Source organism: Camellia sinensis, chromosome 7, assembly GCF_055761805.1.
Source record: "Camellia sinensis isolate YWXY chromosome 7, ASM5576180v1, whole genome shotgun sequence".
Taxonomy (NCBI): Eukaryota; Viridiplantae; Streptophyta; class Magnoliopsida; order Ericales; family Theaceae; genus Camellia; species Camellia sinensis.
In genome coordinates, this window is record NC_138967.1 from 171496141 (window position 1) to 171512372 (window position 16232).

At 38.7% G+C, this 16232-nt stretch overlaps 1 long non-coding RNA gene across 4 annotated transcripts; it reads left to right on the top strand.

The window, feature by feature from the left end:
* The first annotated feature begins 316 nt into the window (after nucleotides 1-316).
* On the top strand, nucleotides 317-4785 carry LOC114296282 (uncharacterized). 4 transcript variants are annotated; one of them, XR_014336403.1, is made up of 5 exons: nucleotides 317-656; nucleotides 811-900; nucleotides 1728-3595; nucleotides 4322-4378; nucleotides 4463-4785. It is a non-coding gene; the product is annotated as an uncharacterized LOC114296282 (long non-coding RNA). The 4 variants fall into 4 exon arrangements; XR_014336401.1 differs by having other exon boundaries at nucleotides 1728-2484; nucleotides 3494-4378; XR_014336400.1 differs by having other exon boundaries at nucleotides 1728-4378.
* The last annotated feature ends 11447 nt before the right edge of the window (nucleotides 4786-16232 follow it).

Below are 16232 nucleotides of genomic sequence, written 5' to 3' on the forward strand. Positions count from 1 at the left end.
TTGGAGGGATTTTAGAGGGATTTCAAACACATGTGCCTCTGTTTGGCAAGATGGTTTTCAGGCTTTTTTGGCTATTTTAGCCACAAAAAACAAAATAAGCTATTTAGCCATAACAAACAAAACATCACATCTAACCTATAATCATTACATTCTTCTCTCACAAAAAAAGTCAAAAAAGTCAAAAAGTCAAAAAGCTCTTCCCAAACCAAGCTTTTTAGCCCAGACTAAAATAGCCAAAAAAACCAAAAAGCCAAAAAGCCAACCTACTTCCCAAACCAAGCCTAAAATGAGTTACGGCTTAAAAACATCTGTTTCTCTCCCTCTGTGACACACACACTCTCTCTCTCTCTCTTATGTCAGTTGCCCTCCTGATATTGAATCTCTGTTGCTTTGTTTCCATCATCGTCAGGTAAGGAGCATCATCGCCATCGAGCACCACTGTCAATCTACTATTGAAGCATTACCCCCAGGTATGTCCTCTCTATTTTGCCTTCTCTCTATTTCTCTTTCTGCCTCTCTTCCCCTAATATCTAGGGGGAGAAGGAGCTTCGTCGAAATTGAAAAGTGCAGCAAGGAAAATTGTACAAACATGCGGGTCTTTCTCATGCAGACAAAACCCTCTTGACGATGATCCCTTTGCCTCCCCTAAACTCACCGTCTGTCTCTTTTCCTTTTATTCCTTTCTTTCTTTCTACTAAAATGCTTGCTTTTTCAATCCGATTGGATTATTGTCCAATTCCAAATTGAAAAATGAATCTGCATTGGCACATGGTTATTTAATTTTATATATTTGTGCTTTATGCCTTGCAGATCTCATCAATTTCACCCACAAATCCTCCTCCAAACCTAGGGATCTCTGCTTCTACCACCCAACCCCTTTCTTCAACCACTGCTTCCAAGGTATATCAACAACAATTCACCTTTTATATGTACATCTGTGTGTGTGTGTGTGTGTGTGTGTGTGTGTGTGTGTGTGTTCATAGGGAAACACTATTTATGCACCTTAGAATTTTGGGGGTCAAGTGTATTTGTAAATAACAAACAATACGAGTGGGAGAAAGTTCAGGTAAATACTATGGTGCTGGAGAGGGTTCTTTGACACTGTTAATGGCCATATGATTGTTGTGATTGCTGTGTTGATTGCTGACAAACCATAGATGGTGGTCATGTTGGGTTCGGCGGTGGTGGAGATATAGAGTTAAGATGAAAGAGGATGAAGAGTTGGGGGTGTACGTGATGGTGAAGGTGACGGTGGAAGAGGGCCGATTAGGAGGAGTGAGGTGAGGGCATTGCATAGTTGCATATCTCTCTTTTTTCTGACTGAATGGGTATTGACAACACAGTGTGGGGAGGTGGCGTTGCCTACCAAATGTTTGATGAAATGTGTTGATTCCAAAATTGTGTAATAGATTCTCTGGTTGATGAGGCAATGGGTACCCACAAAATGTTTGATGACAAGTATCAACTTTCTTCTGCTTTTTTTATTTTTTTGCTGAACATTATTGTTCTTGTTTGCTGGGAAATTTTTTAATTCTGAATTTTCTTGTTGCTAGATGGTTTGAAAATTGCTATTGAATTAGCACTTTTTCTTGGAGTATTAGTCTATTTGTTTTGTTGTGTACTGTTAGGAACTCTTCTCTTTTGCTTTTATAATTCTAGTATGTGATTTAGAGAAGTAATATGTATATGTGTTTATATTGAATTCATTTTCATTTGTTTCTTTTCAGTTGGCCAGTCAAATTGCACGCACTGGTTTATTTTGTGGTGAAAGGAAGATATGCGTGGTTTAGGTGAAAAATTCGTATGCATCCATGAAGTGTGAATTCTATCCCTTGTTATTTCAATCTATTTTATGATTGTATAACTTATGTTGCTTTTTGATAAGGACCCATTGCCGTAGTCTACTAGGGTGCAAATTGCCCTTAATTTAGCTAGAGGAGTTGAATACATCCACGAGCATATTGTCTTTTAATGTTAGTAATTGGCAGCCAATTGATTGTCTTTTTATTGTTCCTTTTTTTTAATGAGACCTGTGATTGAGAGTTCATATTCTAGGGAAGAATTTGTGGTTGTGGATCTGATTAGTTGGACTTGCTATGCCATTTTGGACTTGCTATGTATCAAGGAATTTTGAGAAAACTAATATATTGGTATGTTGTTTTATTTTTGTTTTTTGTCTTGTCTATTGATCTGTGTCTGTTTCAGGTTCTAAGAAACAAATCACCAAGGCATTCAAACATCTTATTCGATTATATTCTTCATACTCCTTAGAAGTAGTGTCTGTTTTAGTACAGCTTTTGTTGAACGGATCAGATTCAAAAAGTTATCAAGTCAGTCATAGTACAACTCATGTGCAGAGTTTATTTGATGATTGGAAGCCTGCCATTAAGAAATTGTCAAATAAAGAACCAGAGTTGCTTCTGAATCTTATTAAGGCAATCTTTGAAAAGATTAAGACTCAAGAGGCCATGGAATATGAAAGTGGTAACTGCTATGTCATATTTCTAACATGTTAGCTACATTTTTGTTTTTTGTTTGTTCAATTAATATTTCTAGTTCTTTCATTAGACTTCTAAATATTGCATTACATTTAATTTTTAAAATGAGAATATTGACATCACATTTTTTTGGTTGAAATACAGAGGGACTGCCTCAATAAGAATTAAATTAACATATAACTAGCATTTTTGAATATTGTCAAGAGTGGCATAATTTTTGCTGAGTTTTTATGAAAAATTTTACCATCATCTTGGCGAACACTGGATTTTCTTTGTTGGGTTTGGTTGCTGCACTACTTTTGGCTTGGAAAAGTTATTTTGAGCTGTCTTTAGGTGATGGAAACCTTCGTCCATAATATGCAAATTAGTTTTGATGTTTGAAATCTCAATAATGCCTGGGATTTACGAATTACAGAGATACTCCTCACTTAGTATTTATTTTTAATTTTTTGTATCTGTAGATATCATAGTTGTCAATCCCATTCTATACCTATTGGAATGGTCCAGTACTTTATTGTACTGGTAACAAAATGATATGAAGTGAGTTGAATTCTCTTCGGGGTAATTTTTAGGGTAGTGCCTGAATATTTTAGATTGCACTGGGCTATTTCACCAATTGGGGTAGTATAGGCCTCTTTTAGTACATACTGGGAGAATTAGTGTTTAGTCCATTATAAGATTTTATAAAGGAAAAATAGTTAAAGTTTAAAAAATAATAGAGTCCAATGGAAGTTTAAAAAGTAAAAAATGATCAAATATTTCAACAATTAATATGTATTTAGAAAAGTGTACACATATATCAAATATTTTATAGCAAAGATGAAACATGAGTAGGATTAGGAGTGGTTATGCCAATATCTTGCTTTTAAGATTTTGACTTGTTGATATGTTCACATCCTACTTTTTAACAGTTTAACTAGTTGACATGCCTTTATTATCTGATTTCTTAAACAAAACTTGAACAAACCATATAATCCCTCAGTTAATAGCGGCAGCAGAGACTTTGGTTTATGGCCCCTAATATCTGCACAGCTTGGAGAACTTTATATTTTGTATTTATGTCAAATCCCAAATGGCATTTGCTCATGCTACTTCAGGTTGGCTATACAATTTTACATCTTGTCATTCTGCTCAAATTTTGGTATATGCTATTGTTATAGAAAACATATATTGCCACGTATTTGATAAATAAGATTATGTAGTTTATCCATACATCATATTTTTTAGTGAGATGGGTGGTATATTTCTTAATCTTTGTTCACTTTGTATGTTTGGAACTACCCATTTTCATCAATTTTGATGAATGTTGAATTTCTATGTCAAAATTTGGGCGTATTTGATTCACAGTTGGTTTTGAAAGTTGATTGTATAAGAAAAATATTTATGTGTTTTTACCGATACAATCAAAGGGAAGTAGTTTATTAGCTCCCTATGAACACCTTAACATTGTGGATCATGATGACTTTGGATCATGTAATTTTGTAATAAAATCTTTTTGATGTGTCCAAAAATCACTTTATTGTTCATAGCTTAAGATTTTATTTTGCTCATAATCATGCTGCTAGTGTTGCTTGTATGCTTGGGCTTATGAATTTTTACTGTTTAGCACCTAACTATTATCGATAAGAGTTTAAAATGAATTCATATACATATATATATATATTGTGTCTTAATTTGATTATATAGATCGTTGCTATTTTAAAGCATTCTTGAGCTTCGTTTTTTCCTCGAGTTGATCTTTGAGCTATTTTGCTTTCTTTTCTTTCTCTCTGCTTAACGGTTTCTCAACATTGTTATTAACTTTGGTTTTCTGCTTGTTTTAGTTAATGTAGAGGACGCAAGGCATCATTGTGAATTCTATTCTTTTGTCCATTATTCAGGTAAGTTCAGCTTTACAAGTTTTACTTAAATTATATACCTTATTCAATTCTTAACATTCTTTTTCTTTTTTTTTTTTGGTATAGATGGATGAACTCGTGCACGAAATTAAATTGTACAGGACTAATTGGCGTTATAAGCATTTTTGGAAGTATTATATATTTTTGGATAGATGTGTATGGAAAATATTTCGATAGACTAGTAGTTATATTTTTGGATACACTAGTAGTTATATTTTTGGATGGGTGTATATGGAAAATATTTCAGTAGACTAGTTATATTTTTTGATAGATGTGCATGGATAAAAATTTAAATTGGAGGAATATGTATTTTGGAATTACTTGTAGATGAAAACTTATAATAGTTGTTGACTTTTATTAAACAGGTTCAGCATTGGATGATTTATGTATTTCGTTGAATGTTCATGATTCAGATACTTCGTTGGTTTGAATAATTCTTTTTAATTATAGATTATATTGAATGGATTGGATGGAATATTTGTCTTCCATTACAAGTTTATTTTGTTGGATGTTGGTGACCAAAGTATGGTTTTGCCGACCAAAATGTTGGTAGGCAAAGTGGTACATTTGGCGACTAAATAATTAGTCGGTAAACTTTTGACAACCAAAGAGTTTGGTCGCGAATAGGTCTATTGTTGACTAAACTTTTAGTTGCGCAAACATTATTTTTGGCGACTAACATGTTTGGTCGTGGAATGTAACAATTGGCGGCTAACATGTTTGGTCGGGAATATGTCACTTTTCACGACTAAAGTGTTTTAGCGACTAAATGGATTAGTCACAATAATAATATATTAAGTGACTAAAGTGTTTTAGCGACTAAATGGATTAGTTGCAATAACGATATATTTAGCGACCAAAAATTTAGTCGGTAAATCCAACTTTTTCCCGACTAACAAAAGTTTTGGTCGCTAATTACTTTTGCCGACCCTTAATTAGCAACCAAAGTGGTGACAAAAAAAATTGGTTGCGGATAACTTTTGCTGACTAAAAATGGACTTTTGTCAACCAAATTTTTAGTCGGCAAAAGTGCAATTTCTTGTAGTGGGTGGAGATAGCACCCATCACCCAAGGGGCTCCGGAGCGAATGCCCTTGGCTGTCCCAAAGGTAGAACCAGCGAAATCCTGGAAAAATGCACTTCTTTCCTCTATCACCCAAGGGGCTCTGTAGACACTCCATTTTTTACCGTCCTCAAGACTTGGACGTCATCGTTTGAACACTCGATGATCATCTATGCTCGTGTTCGTTTTGAGTTCTCGGAGGTCTCGGCTACGCGCCTTACCTCAAGATCTCTCAACTTATCTATTTTGTGCTTGGTCATGGACCAAACACTTGTGTTTTTGCTTCTAAGGGAAGAGGGTGGCTTGTTTTCCATCCCCTTAACCCACCGGCCATGGCATGAGGCCATCGGCCTCTTTTTCTTGCCACCAGGCAAGAATGTTGGCCGGTTGGCACTATATTTGGTTGACCGGCCATTATGTTGGTCGATCGGCCATTTTGCTGGCCGAACTCTGTTCATCTGCTTTATGTAGATATTTTGTGTCAGCTGGCACAGCTGGCACCCATTATTCCCCCCTCCATACATATGTATGGATGGATTTGCTCCTTGCTTGGCTTCTCTTGGAAGCCTTAGAATTTGAGGCTCTATAAAGAGGGAGCCCCTCCTCCCTCCTCCCTCCTCCAAGGTTCAGAAAATTGGTTCTTGAGAGGATAAATATAGGGTTGTATCTATTTTACTTAGTTTGGTCTTGTTTTGTGACCTAAAGTGAGTTTTGTCTTACTTTTGCACTAGAACGCCTAGCATTACACCATCCTTGGGTTGTTGAAGCCTTAAAAGGTTGTTGTTAGGGTTCTTGGACTGGTTTTGACCAAAGAAAGGTGCTGGAGCTTTGTTCCTAAAGAAGGTCTACAAGGGTGAGCATCCTTACTTTAGTTACCCCTTTCTTGCTTAGGCTTTTAGCCATTCTTGCTTATTGTTTTAAGCTTCGACTATAACTGATAAAAGTTCTGATTTTGTGTGCTTTAGAACTTTGTTTAAGGTCATTTTGAGGTTTGGGGTTGTCTCCCCCCTCCAAGGCCTTGTTAGGCCTTGTTAGGCCTTGTTTTAGGCCATACTTTTCGGCCATTGTTTTGGTCGTCGCATGACCTCTCTACCACTGAAATCCAGAGGATTTTCAGTGGTGGAGAGGTGGTTTTAAGGTCCTAAAAATGAGAGGGTCATCCCCTCTCCTTGTTGTCTTTAATGCTTGCATAAATGACTTATGTGGTAGCATGTGTGTTTAGTTTGTTTTAGCTCCATTTCAGCATGTATTAGGCTTTTTTTTTTTCCATGATACACCTCTGTTTTGAGTTGGTTTAGATATGCCATGTATGCTTCATACACTTGTCTTGTAATCCGATGATTTGGCCTTAACATGCATCATGTTGTAACATGTGTTTAGCATGATTTTGGCTCAACTCCATAAAACTTTTAGCCTTGTTGTAGCATGCTTAAGCTTTGTTTTTCATTGTTTTGGTTATGCTTACATTGTTTCGTATAGCCACCATGCAATCTAGCTTGTTAGCTTTGAGTGTCCAAGCTGCTAGCATGCTCTATTTGGATCATTTCAGTGGTTTGGCATCTCTTAGAATGTTATTTCAGTCCATATTTCATGCTTGAATACTTGCACATATCACTCCTTTAATGTCTTAAAGAGTTTGTGTTTTACGCCTCATGAATGTGTCATTGCGTATGCTTCTATGCTTAGGCCATTTGGATGCCATTTAAGTGTGTTTTTAGCCTTGTCTTGACCTGCATTGGGACTGTTTTGAGTCCCTTTGACCCTTTGGGACTTGTTTGGTATGGCCATGGTTTGAGCCCTTTGGTTAGCCTTAGGCCTTGGACCTTCTTACATGCTTTACTTGCTTTATTTGGTTGATTTGGCATCATTCCTCACATATTTTCAGAGCTTAATGCATTGTCATATTCTCATATTTATCACATCTTGCTCATGCTTGAGGATTGTGCATGGTTGCCTAAGTGTTGGACCACTCACATGTGCATGATTGCCTTGCATTTTTATGCCTCTAATTCTTGACTTTGGCCACTGATTTGGGCTTATTTGAGAGCTGTCCATTTTGGTTTAAGACCATCCCTGCATGTTGTTGCATGCTTGCCTTGTATGTTGTCACATACTTGTTGCATATTTGGTAAATTGCATGTTGTAGCATGCTAGTGTAATTGTGCCTCGTTGTGTACTTAATCCATGACATGTCGCATGCTTAAGTTGTAATACATTTGGCATGTATTCTCTTTTTTTAGTTACTTAACATGTTGTCACATGTTTGCCTCACATGTTGTTGCATATTCATCATTGGCATCATTGTTACATGCTTTGCATGCTTGTTTGTTTGGGTTGTATGCCTATTGCACATTGCTTGCTTACATGCCTAGGTTGCATAGCATTAGGCATGCATCCTTTTCCTCTTGATCAACCATGATGGAGGTTAGGGCCCCTTTTTGTGTTTATGTGCATTCATTGTACATTAATTTGCATACTCGGCTCCTTTGGCCATCATGCATTGAAATGTGTGATTGATGGCCCGAGGGTCGAGAACCATGCTCATTTAAGTCTCAAACATGCTGAGGAGGGTGGTGGTGCACACATTGCTTTGAAAATGCATTGTCATGCTCTATCTATCCTCTGCTGCAGCAAAACAGGATTCTGCAGGAAGAGATGGCCGGCTGGCCGTGTATCGTTGGCCGATATCCCCACAAATGGTCGATGACCAGTTCCCCATGGCCGGTGGCCTCACCTTTTGGTCGGTGACCTCCCACAACCCTCAGGGAGTAGTTTAGAAGCAACTTTGAGACTTGCGCAGTGTTCAGAGGTGCAGAGCATTGTAAACAGAGGCAACATGAGTATGGCGATGAATTTCCGAACAAAGCCGAGCGTGCACTCATTTGTCCCTCTTCCCGAGGCCTCTTTACTGCTTTAGTAGCTTAATTAATTTGTTTAATTAGTTAAGTGTTGTGTAATGTTTAATTAGCTAGTTAGTTAGTTAATTAGTTAATTTGTATTATTTATTCGGACCTTCCGTCGAGAGGGCGAATTTTGTAATAAGTGAGCGTGCGTGTATGCATGTCTTCCAACCTCCACTTCTTTCTCCCTTTTACTTACCCGCTTACGATGGTTACTTCTAGGGCACGTTTCAATTAGCATCCTTATGCTATGCATGTTTGCATCATTCATCTGTATTGCATGCACCGGGCTCAGCGCATCATACTAACTGCATTGTATTTAAGTTCCAAGTGAATACATGTGTCGAATTGTCGCATCTCAAATGCCATTTTAGATTAGCCGAGCCTATTCTAGTTGTATTTTGCCTGTGATGCATTAACCATCTTAACATAGACTTGGATCATACATTTAATTACTAGCATGTTCTTTGTTTTGGCTCGGAGTACACTGTGAGTGTTTATGCTTTAGCATCTTGCATGTATGTGAGTGTTAACATGAAAGCATGCTTACCATTTGCTTATGTGATATAACTGCCTGAATGCCTGTGGGTGAAGGTTGGATTGCTTGAATTGGAATAATTCATCGAAATCCATGATTTAGCCTACTTACGAGTAGCAAACTTCAAACTGTTTTTCAAATAACAAATATGCGATGTTTTGTTCCAAATTAGGCAACCTAGTCTATACTTATGTGTTGTGCGCATCACATAGTAAGATTAGCTAATTAACCGGAATAAGAACACATATGTTTTCAAAACTTGATATCATGCTTAGTACAGGCCGATCTTCGGATTGGGCGAGCGGGGGGTGCTCATAGCTGACCTTCTCCAATCGTACCCAAGTTCTCGAGCCGAGACAACTTTGGTGATGACGGACACGTGGCCTTAGGCAACGAGTCAAGGTTTCCTAAATTCTTCCAAAATAAATATTTAGGTGGCGACTCTGTATCTGGCAAAGCAGTCCATGTTTGGCATTTCTTTCTTAAAAATCAGTTTTCCAAAACGATTTGTCGGATTTGGACTCTTTGGTGATTTATCAGTCTCGCATAGCACTTTGCGGGATTAGATTCAGAACCGTGACACTTGAGTCCAAACTGTGGTAGCATAAAGCCCGAGGGCGCGTCCACAGGCTCCAGAGCGAAAGCTCTTGGCTATCCCGAAAGTAACTAGTGTGACGAAGAAAGTCACACTTCTCTAAAAAGCTGAAAGTTTGAGAAAGATTACTGAAGATTATATGAAAGAGTCGAAACAGTACGTAACTGTGAGGGCTACAGCCCGAACGAAGAGCTTTCTAATTCAGGTAAAAGAGGCTAATCAGGTTACAACTACAGCCTTTGTTGCAGCTTCAGTGGGCGTAACAACAAATGTTGTGGCCCAACTACTCACAAGGGTAGAAGACTTCATTAAAATGGTGGAGTCTGCCCTGAAGAGGGCCTTTGTTGAAAACATGGCCATCATTAGGGCCATTGGGAGGAGGGTAATGACCCAAACTCCTGTTGATGGAAAAAAGGTCCCTATTGTTGAAAAAACAGTTGCGGCCTACAAACCGACAGTTCTGTTCAGAGCACAAAATTGGTCGAACCAAATCTCAGTCAAATCTCAAGAGCCAAAGGAACACTCGTTGGCTCGACAAGGTTCGAATAAGGAACACCCGTTGACTCAACAGGGTTCGAATAAGGAACACCCGTTGGCCCGACAAGGTTCGAATAAGGAACACCTGTTGGCCCAACAGGATTTGAATCAACATCAATTAGTTCGCTCTAAAAATGTAGGGACTGTTTCAAAAATTCATAACGAATTTGCAAACACGCAAACGGTTCCTTCTATGCCTTTAGGGCCTCGACTTGATATATCATCAGATGGTCCAGTTTTGAAAAGACAAAAACGAAGAAGAAATAAAGCCTTAAAGAAACTGGAACTAAGAACAGTGGCGACAAATGTTATAGGAGCTATTGAAAAGGCTCTCTCGAAAGATGAACGCCAAAAACAAATTGAAAGTCCTATCTTTGTTAGAAAGTCAAAGGTGGAGGAGGGTAAGCAACCCTTGGGAAATATTTCTACCTTGATCGAACTATCTATGGAGGGAATAAGAAAAGGGCCTGTAACAAGGTCTATAACCCGTGAGGCTCAAAACAAAGCATATCAGTCAAATGCTTCAAATATGAGTAATGTTGTGGGGGTTGATAATCCTTTGTACATACAAGATGATTCTATCTCGTTTGTTTCAACGAATATTGGAAACAATGAATTGAGAGATGTCAACAAAGTCGCAGTTATGATGACTGAGGTTGAGAAAGAAGGTGAAAATACACAGGTCCAACAAGACCAAGGTCTCAAGGAGAAAGTGGTGGCCCTACAAGAACAACTTGAGAGAAGAGAACGGGAAATGGCTGCTATGTTGGAGCAAATACAACAGTTGCAGGCCCAAATGACAGGAACAGGAAGTGCACCCAAACAAACGGCATAACCTGTTGTGGGGACATCCATAGGCATACAAAGCACACTAGCCCCAGGGGGCAATGGTCCTTGTTACTCTGATCTAACCAGTGGTGGTATGAATCCAATGCTCATGGCCATGATTGATGATATAGTGAGGAGACAAGTAAAGAAAGTCAAAAAAAAAAGATGATGAGAACTTTTGAATAATTACAAAACCTTACCCAGCATGGATAGATGCTGTTCCATTCCTTTCTGGTTTTTCCTAACTAGATTTCAAAATGTTTGATGGAACAGGAGATCCACGACAACATGTGGCTCATTTTCTTTCAAGATACAGGCCAATAGCCCAGAATGAGGCCCTGTGCCTATAGCTATTTGTCGAATCACTTGAAAGTTCTGCATTTACTTGGTATATTAATCTTCCTGAGGGATCAATCCCAAATTGGGATTCCACGGTGAAGGAGTTCCTTAAACAGTTCTACAACACACAAAGGCGAGTTGGAGTACCAGAACTGATTGAGACCAAGCAACGTGACAATGAGTCTATTACAGATTTCATTGCAAGATGGCGAGCTTTGACATTTGCCTGTCCTCAAAAGTTTACGTAATTAGAGTTAATTCGGATGTGCCTTAACAACTTTCGACATGAGCTCTCTACGGCTTTTATAGCTCAAACTTTTGAAGGATTCAACGATCTATACACAAAGCTCATGATATGGAGCTGCATCTAGCTAAATGAAGGAGGCCTAGGGCCGTTGAAAAGGTTGAGTCCTTGACTGCAGCTATAATTGAAACTAGAAATAAGGGTCCCGTTGTAGTAGAGGCTAAAAAGCTCAAGGAATTTAAAAAGGTGACTATGAAAGAGAGGTTGGAGAAGAAATATCCTTTCACGAATGATCTAGTCGAGGACTTATTTGAAGATCTGTTGGAGCAAAAGTTGATTGCTCTTCCTGAGGTGAAAAGACCACATGAGGTAGGAAAATTGAACGATCCAAAGTATTGCCCCTACCATCATTTGATTAGCCATCCGATAAAAGAGTACTTTGTTCTGAAAGATAAAATTCAAGAACTTTTAGACTCTAAGATTATCGAGCTCCCTCTTCAAGAGAAAGCATCTGCTAACCCAATCACTATCGACAAGGATAATAAAGGTGAATGGGTTGTTTATCAGTCAAAAAGCATGAAGAAAAAAAAAATACCACAGTGAAAGCTACAAATGTGGTTGCTTCAACAACACAAGGGCCAAAAGTTTCCAAAAAGCAAAAACCAAAAGTTTCCAGGAAACAGAAAAAAGCCAAAGTAAGTAAGAGAAAAGGAAAGAAGAACCCAAAGAAGGAAAAATGGGAGAAATTGGTCCCTAATGAGCGGTTAGAGCAATGTCCCCTTGTTCTAGTCACATTGGAGGAATTTCTGCCTTCAAAATTTCAATCTGTGGAGTTACAAACATACTTTGGTAAAAGGGGGGAGAAAAAGTTTAATTTAGCCCCTTGCCTAACCATCATTGTTTTGAGTGATGACGAGGAAGATGATGGCGAAATTGATTCAAAAGTTAGAGAAGGAGATTGCATTACATCTCCTATCTGTGTACCTGACTCTCCAGAGTATACACTAGCTTCTCCAAAGTACACACCAGAAGCCTTTTCTCCAAAGTATTCGCCAGTACCACCAATGTACTATCAAAGCACTGCAGAATATGTAAGAGGAATAGAACAAGGAGACACTGGGTGTAGGTCCGACTCTGAGCTTGTGAAAAAGGAGAAAAAAGGACTACACTTCAAGGATGATGAGGTAAATGGCAGGTGTAGGTCAGATGATGAAGTATGGAAGCATTCAAAGTCATCTCAAATTGAGGATCCTAATGAAGATTGAGAACTTGACTTTTCTTTTGATAGTTCACCATACACATCTCTCGCCAGGACATATGATGGAGAAAGTGTATCAAGTGACCATTTTGACTTTCCTTGTAATGTCATCACTACGGATGTAAATTTTGAAGAGCGAGAAATACATATCATTCGATTTCCAAGTGATTATGAGAAAGAAAAAATTGAAGCTAGAAGGAAAGCGGAACATCAGGTAAAAGTAACAGTCTCTTTGAAAGATGAGGGTTTTGAAGCCCATCAAAGTTTGGTTATTGAAAGAAATCAAATTTCTGGACACCCTTTCCCTAATTAGGTCGAATGGGTTCATTTCCTACAAGGATATACAGTACCTCGTTTTCCTTTATATAATGGGATAAGTTATCCAAGGCGCCATTTGGTTCGTTTCCTTGCACGATATGGAAACACAGTAAAAAGCCAGGCATTACTTCTACAGTAATTTGTTCTTTTTTTGAAGGGGTGGGTAGTAGATTGGTACTTCAACCTGCCACCTAATTCAATCCTAGATTGGGATACCATAGCTGATCGATTCTATAGGACATTTTATAAACCATGGCCAATAGAAATCGAGATGTCAGAACATTTGGAGGACGGGGGCACATTTTCTCAAACATATGATTTCATAGAAGGCACAATTGAGGAGAAGATTGAAACTACCCTAGATCTTCGAGAGATGGGCACTTATCGCCCAAGGGGTTTGTTCCCTTTATGGGTAGAGGAAACATCATTTCCTGAAAGATATGAACTTCTGAATTTTGTCCTATATGAGGGGTGTGGAGATCCTCAAAAACATATTAGGCATTTTTTGAAACAGTGTGGGCAAATAGCCCAGAATCAAGCACTTTGCCTAAAACAATTCCCCCTTTCTTTGGAGGGGATCGCCTTTGACTAGTATTGCTCCCTCGAAGGGGTCGTGGTGCCTTGTTGGGAGGCCATGAAGAACGATTTTGTAGAATCCCAATGCTTTTATAGGTGTGACTCCCGGTACCTAAGAAATGGGAGAAGAATGCAGCTCCAAGAAGATGGAGAAGTGACTGATGATGATGATCACCCTGCAGCTGGACCAGTTAACATGGTCCAAATAAGTGAGGGAAGAAAAAAAGTTGAGGTCAATGAAAAGGCAGTTGCTGACGTATGCCAGACTTACTTGACCTACCAGAGGAAATTACGAAATCCTTAGGACCCTCAAATGTCAGAAGTTCCACAGGTTTTGCTGGAGGAAGAGCAATTGAAATACGATATAATAACTCATCTAAAGAAAATTCCAGCATTGTTGAGCGTATATGATGCACTGAAAATGTCTCCAGAGCTTCGAAAGTCTTTAATATATGCCCTGTCCAAGCCAGAGGATTTCCATAAAAAAATCGAGGATAGAAATCAAGAGAAGACAACTACATGCATGGCTATGGTAACCTTTGATAACAATGACATGTGTGCTGAAATGGTAGACCGTAATCGGCCTTTGTTTATCACTGGGCTTATCCATGATGTGAAAATTTCTTGAATTTTGGTTGATGGAGGATCTGCGGTAAACCGCCTGTCTCGAAGGGCCTTAAACCTATTAGGGATTCGAATTTCACAACTGCGCCCAAGTCGTCTAAGTCATTCAAGGATTTAATCAGAATGAACAACGCCCAATGGGAAAGATTGAATTACGAACCAAGTTTGAGGATATTGAAGAAAGCACTGAGTTTTTGGTCATTGATGTAGACACCTCCTACAATGCTTTGCTTGGGAGACCATGGATGCATAATCATCATGCAGTACCATCAACTTATCACCAATGTATCAAGTACCCGTTGCCTTCACCCAGAAAAGAGGGGACAATTGTGGCTGACAATGATCCATTTGGAGAAGTAGAGGCCTATTATGCTGATGCTCGCTTCTATACAAAGACTTCACAAAGAAAGGGAAAAGATGTGAAAAAGTCTAAAGATACTCTGAATGTCAAAGATGCTTTAGAGTTTACTCTGGTTTCAACAAAAAGAACTTTTCGATATGTGCCAAAGTCTGAAAGGAAGCCGGGGGCAAAGGCTCTAGCCCCAATAAATCCAACTTTGGATCTCAAGGGTGAGTTCACATTGCCATTAAGGAGGACATAATGCATCTATGTAGAGAAATATAATAAGATTGTGGTCTCTCCTAAAAGAAAAGGGTCGAAACCCATCATATTCCACTCGCTTGGAGATGTTGAACAGAAAGTAAAAGTTGAACAAGTGCTAGAAAAAAACATCTAGAGTTTTGAGAAGCCTATCTTCAGTGTAGAAATCACACAGATGTTGGTAAAAGTTGGTTTAGATCCTGAAAAAATACCAGGAACAATGACACCTTTTGACTTTGCATTAACACCTTTGCAGAGGCAGGCTATCCAGCAAGACGATATTATCACTGCCAGGACAGAAGGGTTAGGCTATGGGGGGGATGAGGAAAAATTTTCAGTAAACATGACTATCACTTAAGATGTGTTAGAAGAGGTTGAGCAAAATGAAGCTCAACCTGCACTAACAGAATTTGAAGCAAAAGGCCAAGCTACTGTGGATGACCTTCATGAGGTAAATCTGGGTGATGAAGGAGAAAATAAACCAACCTTTATTAGTGAAAATTTAAAGGAAAAAGAAACTTAGTAATATATTTCCTTCTTAAGGGAGTATCGTGACATATTCGCGTGGAGCTACAGTGAGATGTCTGGTCTTAATCCAGAGATTGCAGTCTATAAGTTTGTAATTCACCCTGAGAAACAGCCAGTTAAATAGCCTCAGAGGCGAACTCGACCAGAGCTTACAACCCAAATTGAAGCTGAAGTCAACAAGCTTATCAATGCAGGATTCATCAGGGAAGTCAAATATCCAACCTGGCTAGCAAGCATAGTGCCGGTCAAGAAAAAAAATGGTCAAATCAGGGTTTGCATTGATTTTCGTGATCTCAATGAGGCTTGTCCTAAAGATGACTTTCCCTTGCCTATCACTGAACTTCTTGTAGATGCAACTACTGGGTATGAAACCTTGTCTTTTATGGATGGATACTCAAGATACAATCAAATCCGAATGGCACCTGAAGATGAGGAAATGACTGCATTCAGGACTCCGAGAGGAGTCTTTTGCTATAAGGTAATGCCCTTTGGCCTGAAAAATGCTGGGGCCACGTATCAAAGGGCGATGATTGTAATTTTTGGTGATATGCTCCATGACACCATCGAATGCTATGTTGATGATCTTATCGTCAAGACAAGGAAAAAGAAAACCATGTGGAAGATTTGAGAAGAATCTTTGAACGTTTGAGGAGATACAAACTCAAAATGAACCCACTAAAATGTGCATTTGGAGTTTCCTTAAGAAAATTTCTAGGGTTTGTGGTTCGAAACAAAGGGATTGAAATTGACCCTACCAAGATTAAAGCCATTGTTGAAATGCCTCCTCTGCGAAATTTAAGGGAATTGAAAGAGCTATAAGGGAGATTGGCCTATATCAGAAGATTTATTTCTAACTTGGTTGGTTGATGCTTGCCATTCTCAAGATTG